Here is a 6,812-nt window from a genome sequence, read left to right on the forward strand (position 1 = left end):
GACCTAGGAAAAACAAAGTGGTTGAAGTTCGTGTCACCTGTTGGTCATTCCGTACCCGTAGCATAGAGCGTCCCTGATATCGGAAGTTACTTAGACATCGTCAACATCTTCGCAGTCCACGCTTAAGTTAGGTAGCCAGTTATTGAAGCCCTCAACGACTTGGTATGTCTTCATGTAACCTATGTGTGTCGTCCATTGGGAAATCGTCTAGCCAGTTGGAGGCATACTTGTAGATACAGGCGGGCAGTTGGAAATAGTCATTCGGTGGTACGAGCCACTGCCGATGAATTGTGTAGTTGGTAGTATTATAAAATATAAAAGTTTGGGAGTCAGAGCCACTATTTGTGTAATAAATGTTGTTGTCACTTACTTGTATGTAAAGGTGATTCGTCGTACCGTCAACCCAGTTATTGCTGACGCACAAAGACGCTCTGAGAATCACAAAGAACGAAAACACCTTAACGCTGGCATAATCGCATAGCCCGATTAGTTTATTGTTGCCCATATTCTAACATCGGGGTTGTTTCTCTCGACTCAATTACCTACTGTAGTTCCAAATTACAGCCTATCCGAACTACTGTCACTTAATTTATATTATACAGGGTGCGACCGGTAGAAAGCGCTTCCTACAAGGGTTCGGCCGACCTAATCAGTGGTCATTATTACCAAAAGGTATTGCGGATTAGTCGGCAAGGGGGTTCTTGGAGAAGTCCCTGTAGTCACCGCGAAATTTAAAGCCGCTTCGAGTCACCTTAGGCTTGTTCATTTAGTTGTGAGAGTAGGAGAACAATTTAATTAGTTTTATTTGACATTAAATATTCATTAGTGGCGCACATTTTGTTTCTTTCCTTTTTCTATTGCGGCAATACCCTTCCTGTAGGTCCGGCAGGAGAGTCACTAGGGATAAGGACCTGGCGCCTCCCGAGCATTCATTTAGAGTTCGTTCTGAAGAACTACCACGCCCGCGCGAGAGTTAGCCGCGGAACCTAAGTTACCTCGCCGCAATTCCCGACAGCTTAAATAGGTAACAAATTGGCGCCCAACGGTTGTTTTTTTATTTTTTTTTAGGACTTAATTAGTTCGTTTTACTACTTAAAAGGGTGAAAATATAGGAATAGGTTAATTTTAGTTTTATAGTTATTTTTGGGGGAGAGGACGTTCGACGTTCCAAGTGGAAACATTAGGTATAGGTTGTATATATATTTTTCTTTTTTTTTGGGAATACATTAGGTTAGTATTTAGAATGGAGGTTAATAGGTTATTAGGAGATGAGTTGTCTTATGAATTAGCCATTAGAGATATGTCGACTAGTGGTACTGTAGCCGAAAAGCGCTCTGCACTTCGAGGGTGCCTAAGATTAGAAAACTCTTCACTAACACCAATCCCTAACTTGTCTAAGTTAGATAATAAAAAGGAATTGCAAGTATGCTCAAGTAAATTACAAGAATTGGAACAATGCATTGAGTCATTTGATCAAACCAATAGGGAAAATGAATATAAACGAATACAAACGCGTCTATTGCATGTACAGGGTCGATTAAAACGACTAGCATGCGAAAATTCCGAATTTACTGATTTACGGTCCGAACTCCTTACACACTGTATGCGTTTAGTTGAATATCTAGAAGAAAAGTACGATCCCGCTGAAGTCCAACTACAGCAAGGAGACAACGGATCTATTATTCCAATAGCACAGAGTACAGCACCCCAACCTAGTATGAATCCCATGATGCCAGGCACCTCAGGCCCTTCGGTTATGCAGTGCAGTATCATGGATGAGCCAATCGTCGAACAAATAATCCCTATAACGGAAAACATCGCTTCAAGTCCAGTACATAGACCAATTCGGTCACAAGCGAGACCTACACATTCTTCGACCGCACATCCCGTTGGGTTTTTCAACGATTCGATAGAGATGCAACAATTATTAACAAAGCCCAAAGGAGCAATAATTGCGAAATGGAATCTGACCTTCGATGGACAGTCCAGTCTGCCAAATTTCTTAGAGAGGATAGAAGAACTCCGTCAAGCATGGAATCTTTCTAAAGAGCAAGTATTCGAATCAGCTTCTCAATTGTTCAAAGGCGATGCGTTAATATGGTATCGAGCTGTAAAAGGAACCATACGCAACTGGGATGATTTGACTAGTGCTCTCAAGGAGGCTTTTCTACCATGCGATTATGAATATGAACTCATGGATGAAATTCGTCAAAGGACACAAGGCATAGATGAGCCAGTAATCGTCTTCATTGCAGTTATGGAGAATTTATTTAGAAGATTATCAAGATTTCCTTCGGAAACGGTAAGAGTGCAATCCATCAAGAGAAATTTGCAACCATATTTACAAAACCAACTAGCACTATATACTGTACACACTATCCCGTACTTAACCAGTTTGTGCAAGTCAATTGAAGATGTGAAATATAGGATGAAGCAATTCAAACCACCACCCGCTCAATCAACGCTGAACCCGGATTTGGCTTATCATAAACATCAGAGAGTCATTTCTCGCACAGCAGCCTTAAATGTGCAAGATACCGAAATATCAACCACGGATCTTAGTGGGGGAAATAACGAAAGTCAACTTCCACAAGCGATGGCTCAATTGGCAGTGACAACCTGTTGGAACTGCCAAAATTCTGGTCACGTGGCAAGAGCATGTGGTCAACCGAAACGTATCCATTGCTATCGCTGTGGGAAACCAAACGTAACGTTACGCAATTGCCCCTCATGTTCGGGAAACGGCCAAGGGAGCCACTGAAATCGGATCGATCAGTGAGCCCTAACCAAAAGAAAAATACGATCCCATACTTAGAAAAATTACGTCAGCTAAGAAAATCAATCACCACCAAAATAAGTCCGGTTTTAGATTTTATATTTTCACATACGGAAGGTGATGAGAGACCCTACCTAGATGTTGAAGTTCTAGGTTACAAAATCAAAGGCCTGTTAGACTCCGGTGCAAATCGAAGTGTGGTAGGAAGCAAAGGATTTCAATTACTAACATCTTTAGGATTGCAACTTCAAAAATCGAAATCACAAGCTTGCACATTTGCCAACCAGCAAACTTTCAACGTTACGGGAGTCCTGTCAGTCCCTATGAGACTTCAGGATAGAGTGAGAATGATCGAGGTATTAGTCGTTCCTGAACTACAACATATCTTAATCCTTGGAGTAGACTTCTGGGTCCAGATGGAGATCATCCCAAATTTGCGGAAGGGGGAGTGGAGTTTTAATTCTCAGGAAGCACATCCAACAGTGGTCGACTCCATCTGTTCAACAGAAACGTTAACAAACGATCAAAAACAGAGACTACAGGAACTCACCGAAAACTTCTTCTCATCAACCAATCCGAAACTTGGTTACACACATTTAGTTGAGCACCATATAGTAACGACAGCACAGCCCATCAAACAGAGATACTATCCTGTATCACCGGCAGTCCAAGCGCAAATTGATATCGAATTGCAACAAATGTTACAGCAGGACATCATAGAACGTTCAAATTCTGCATGGAGTTCCCCCATTTTATTGGTTAAAAAGAAGGACAATACGTTCCGTTTTTGCGTAGATTACCGGAAATTAAATGCCGTGACACGAAAGGACGCTTACCCAATCCCGTTTATTTCATCGATTCTCACGAAATTAAGGGACGCCAAATTTATTACATCCTTGGACGTCAAGTCGGCTTATTGGCAGGGGCCAGTAGCGGAAGAATCCAGGGAATTCACAGCGTTTACAGTCCCGGGCCGTGGACTCTTTCAATTTAAAAGAATGCCATTTGGTCTTACCAATAGCCCAGCAACCTGGCAACGGTTGATGGACCAAATCTTCGGAGCCGAATTAGAGCCATACCTTTTTGTATATTTGGACGACATCATCATCGTTACACCGACGTTCGATCTTCACGTGGATATTTTGAAACAGGTATTCGAAAGATTAGCCACAGCAAATATTAAACTATCTCAAGAAAAATGCCAATTCTGCAGGCAAGAACTGAAATACCTGGGATATGTAGTTAACAGTCAAGGATTACATGTAGATCCTGAAAAAGTCGAAGCCATTCTAAATATACAATCTCCGAGCAACATCACAGAAGTTCGCAGGATTATCGGTACAGCATCATGGTACCGGCGGTTTATACCAAACTTTTCTTCAGTGATCGCACCCATGACTGCTTTACTAACAAAAAAGAAAACTTGGCAATGGGACGAAGATTGCGAAGAGGCCTTCCACATCATTAAACAAAGCCTGATATCAGCTCCAATCTTGAGTTGTCCAGATTTTTCGCGGCCATTTTATGTCCAAACAGACGCCTCTGCCTATGGAATTGGAGCGGTTCTGTCGCAACAGCACGATGATGGAGAACAGGTGGTATGTTATCTCAGTAGAACCCTGTCACGTACTGAAAGAAATTACAGTGTAACCGAACGCGAGTGCCTAGCGGTGATATGGGCGATTGAAAAATTACGATGTTACCTTGAGGGTTATAAATTTTTCGTCATCACGGATCACCACTCATTACTTTGGCTAAATAATCTGAAAGAGCCAAATGGTAGATTAGCACGTTGGGCAGTGCGCCTCCAACAGTTCGATTTTGAGATCATCCATCGAAAAGGCAAGGAGCATGTAGTCCCCGACTTGCTGTCACGATCTGTACCACAAATAGCCACCATTACCAATGTACCTGATCAGCCACCAATCGGAGACAAATGGTATCTGAAAATGTTGCAACTGGTGGAAACTCAGCCTCTCAAGTATCCAACATACAGACAAGAGGGTTCTCGTCTATATAAGCAAGTAAGAATTCCTTACCCAAATTTACAAGAAAGCCAAAATCAATGGAAATTGGTCTTACCAAAAGAAAGACGATTAGAAATCTTACGTGAGTGTCACGATAGCGAAACTGCAGGTCACGCCGGGGTTCATAAAACATTTGAACGCCTTCGAGCTCGTTACTATTGGCCGAAAATGAAAAAGGACATCATTCATTATATCCGAAGGTGTACAATATGCCTTGCAACGAAGCCAATCCAAAGAGCGGAAGCTGGATTAATGGGTAACCGACCGAAAATCTACAAACCATGGCAAATGATATGTGTCGACATAGTAGGGCCTTTGCCTCGGAGCAGTCGAGGGTATATGAATATACTAGTAGTTTCGGACTACTTTAGTAAATTTGCCCTTTTCTTTCCGATACGACAAGCAACAGCCACCACCGTAACCCGGAAAATAGAGGAGGAAGTCTTTCTAGTTTTCGGAGTCCCAGAATATCTGATAACAGACAACGGAGTGCAATTCCGAAGTAATGATTTCAAACACATGTGCAACCAGTACAAGACGAAAATCCTGTTTAATGCAGCGTACCATCCGCAGGCAAATCCCGCCGAGCGCGTAAATCGCGTATTAAAAACTATGATATCAGCATATGTGAAAGACAACCACAAGAACTGGGACAAGGTCTTACCAAAAGTTGGTTGTGCCATACGAACCGCCTCACACGAAGTGTTAGGAATGACACCTTATTTTGCAAACTTCGGACGAGAGCATATGATTAGTGGTGATTCGTATAACAAGCCGAAGTTCAATGAGGACGAAACAGTATTAAACCGCCCTCAAATAAGGAATCTGGATCCACTTTTTGAGGACGTCCAAAAACGATTGGAGACAGCCCACGCGAAAGCGAAGCGTCGCTACGATTTACGTAAACGCCCGCAACAATTCGAAGAGGGCACATCAGTGTGGAAAAAAAAATTATGTCCTGTCGGATGCGTCGAAGAATTTCACAGCGAAATTCGCTCCAAAGTACGTAGGGCCGTTTATGATAAAGAAAAGGATCTCACCATTGACTTACGAACTAGCTGATGATACTGGGCAATCAAAAGGCGTTTGGCATACTAAAGATTTGAAACCCATTATAGGAGATGACACTCTCTCTGAAAAACTTGATTGAATGAATGTTGAGCATGAATCTTAGAATTGTAGGGTAGGTTGGATGGGGTCGCAGGTGGCCATATTAGGAAGAGTATTCAACTTTTTTTTTTCATTTCGAATACATCTTCCTGCTTGAACACCAGAGCTCTTCAAATTCTTTTCTGTTTTCTTTTTCTTCGGGTGGGTTTCTTTGTGGTACAGTCTATCATCTAGGTGCTTTAGGTACGGGTTTATATTGGGTGGTTAGGGAGGGTCTTTTGGATTTTTTTTTGTATTGGGGGGGGAGGGAAAGAATTGGGTTTCTTTTATTGTTGTCCAGGGTTAGGGAATGTTTGGAGTGTGCTGGAGCCATCTCGATAGTTTCGGGAGAGAAGGTTGGATGATTTTGATTGGTTGTAGAAGTAGGGGTAGCACTGGACAGTGATGGACGGGACTAATTCTTTCAGTTTTGTTAGGATTTCATCTTGTCAATAATTTTGTTTGTTTGTTGGTCCGCTACGCTTCCTTCTTGGGAGGGGGAAGTTGTTACATGTTAAATTCACCCTAAGTTACTAATGGGTCATACTATATATGATGTGAACGATGTGTTGCATATTCTTAGGATATTTTCGTCACTAGCTATCATATAGGATGTCATAGGTCACATTCCAGTTAGATTATCTTTTAAAAAAGGAGACCGTTGTGAAAGGCAGATTATGAACGGCCATTGCTGTGCAAACTATACAAATTTTGAAAGAAATTCGTTAACCGATCTTTAGTTGCACAAGCATTCATAAATTAATTGATTTTTGTGATATTGAGCCAGTTAGGCATACATTGATTAATTTTACCCAGTATTGGGGATTTAAAGGCCGCTTACTCTTAAAGCCGAACTGGCT

The sequence above is a fragment of the Photinus pyralis genome, unplaced genomic scaffold, assembly GCF_008802855.1.
Source record: "Photinus pyralis isolate 1611_PpyrPB1 unplaced genomic scaffold, Ppyr1.3 Ppyr1.4_LG4, whole genome shotgun sequence".
Taxonomy (NCBI): domain Eukaryota; kingdom Metazoa; phylum Arthropoda; class Insecta; order Coleoptera; family Lampyridae; genus Photinus; species Photinus pyralis.